Genomic DNA, 2500 nt, shown 5'->3' with positions numbered 1-2500 from the left:
ACAGGGTGATGGCGGTGAGTGGGGCTGTATTCTTCCTGAAGTCCACAACCATCTCAACTGTCCTTAGAGCATTTAGCTCTAAGTTGTTCTGGCTACACCAGGTCACCAGGTTGTCAGCTTCCCACCTATAGTCAGACTCATCCCCACCAGAGATCAGCCCAATGAGGGTGGTGTCGTCCGACAAACTTCAAGAGTTTGACGGACAGATGATTGGAGGCGCAGCTGTTGGTATACAGGGAGAAGAGCAGTGGGCAAAGGACGCAGCCCTGAGGAGTTCCCGTGCTGATGGACCTGGAGTCAGAGACTTCTGTTCCCGGCTTAACGCACTGCTTCCTGTCAGAGAGGAAGTCTGTGATCCACCTGCAGGTGGAGTAGGGCACGTTCAGCTGGAAGAGCTTGTCCTGAAGCAGGGCAGGGATGATGGTGTTGAAGGCAGAGCTGAAGTCCACAAACAGGATCCTGGCGTAGGATGCTGGGGCGTCCACATGCTGTAGGGTGAAGTGGAGGGCCATGTTAACTGCGTCGTCCACAGACCTGTTGGCTCTGTAGGCAAACTGAAGGGGGTCCAGGAGAGGGTCTGTGATGGCTTTGAGGTGTGCCAGGAGCAGGCGCTCAAAAGACTTCATTACCACAGATGTAAGGGCGACCGGTCTGTAATCATTTAGTCCTGTTGGCCTTAGCTTTTTGGGCACAGCGATGATGGTGGAGGACTTGAGACAGGCTGGTACATGGCATGTCTCCAGGGAGGTGTTAAAGATGTTGGTGAACACCGGAGACAGCTGGCCAGCGCAGTGCCTGAGGGTGGCTGGAGAGACAGAGTCCGGCCCGGCTGCTTTGCGTGGATTCTGCCTCTTGAAAAGCCCATTAACTTCTCCCTCCTGAAAGGAGAGAGTCGTTTCTGTAGTATGGGTGGGGGATGGGGCCTCTTGGGTGGGAAGGGGTGGTTCAGGACAGTCCAATTGTCTTTCAAATCTACGGTAGAACTCGTTCAGGTCGTTGGCTAGGCGGGAGTCGTTAGTGGTGTGGGGCGCTCTGGGTTTGTAGTTGGTGATGTGCCTGAGCCCTTTGGCAGACAGAAGCAGCGTCGTTAGTAGAGAACTGGTGTTTTAGTGTCTCTGAGTACAGTCGTTTAGCCTCTCTCACCGCTTTGCTAAACCTGTTCTTCGACTCCTTGAATCTGTCTCTATCCCCACTCCTAAACGCTTCCTCCTTCTCCAACCTCAACCTTTTGAGCTTTGCTGAGAACCAGGGCTTGTTGTTGTTAAAGTTCACCCTGGTACGTGTTGGGATACAGCAGTCCTCACAGAAGCTGATGTACACAGCCTCTGTGAGTTCATCCAGACTATTGGTAGCAGTCGTGAACATATCCCAGTCAGTACAGTCTAAGCACGCCCGCAAATCTTCCACAGCCTCACTGGTCCACTGTTTAGATGTCCTCACAGCAGGTTTACAGAGTTTTAGTTGCTGCCTGTATGCACGAATCAGGTGGACCAAGGGAGTTCTGTGCGAGCCGAACAGCCCCGTGACCCACAAGAGAAACATCCCCGCCAAATTCGAGCGTTTGACGGGGTCTATCCGTGAAAAAATATTCACGTTTTTGAGTGCACATGCATTTCTGCTGCAAATGCCTCTGGAAGTTTCATGCCGTTCGTATGCCAATTGTGGCAACACGAAAATGACCCGTTTTCCCATTCCGAGGGATTTCTGTGCGACCCTAACAGCCCCGTGAGCCACAAGAGACACATCCCCGCCAATTTCTAGCGTTTCACGGGGTCTATCCGTGAAAAATATAGACGTTTTTGAGTGCACATGCATTTCTGCTGCAGATGCCTCTGGAAGTTTCATGCCGTTCGTACGCAATGTGGCAACACGAAAATGACCCCTTTTCCCATTCCGAGGGATTTCTGTGCGACCCTAACTAACAGCGCCCGTGAGCCACAAGAGAGACATCCCCGCCAATTTATAGCGTTTCACGGGGTCTATCCGTGAAAAATATAGACGTTTTTGAGTGCACATGCATTCCTGCTGCAAATGCCTCTGGAAGTTTCATGCCGTTCCTATGCAATGTGGCCACACAAAAATGACCCGTTTTCCCATTCCGAGGCATTTCTGTGCGACCCTAACAGCCCCGTGAGCCACAAGAGAGACATCCCCGCCAACTTCTAGCGTTTGACGGGGTCTATGCGTGAAAAATATTAAAATTTTTGAGTGCACGTGCCTTTCTGCTGCAAATGCCTCTGGAAGTTTCATGGCGTTCCTATGCAATGTGGCAACACGAAAATGACCCCTTTTCCCATTCCGAGGGAGTTCTGTGCCACCCTAACAGCCCCGTGAGCCACAAGAGACACATCCCCGCCAATTTCTAGCGTTTCACGGGGTCTATCCGTGAAACATATAGAAGTTTTTGAGTGCACATGCATTCCTGCTGCAAATGCCTCTGGAAGTTTCATGCGGTTCGTACGCAATGTGGCAACACGAAAATGACCCGTTTTCCCATTCC

This window comes from Petromyzon marinus, unplaced genomic scaffold (genome assembly GCF_048934315.1).
Source record: "Petromyzon marinus isolate PM22_M1 ecotype Great Lakes invasive population unplaced genomic scaffold, UKy_Petmar_22M1.pri1.0 PM_G_Scaffold_18, whole genome shotgun sequence".
In the NCBI taxonomy this organism is placed as follows: Eukaryota; Metazoa; Chordata; class Hyperoartia; order Petromyzontiformes; family Petromyzontidae; genus Petromyzon; species Petromyzon marinus.
Note: the sequence above shows the minus strand (reverse complement) of the source record.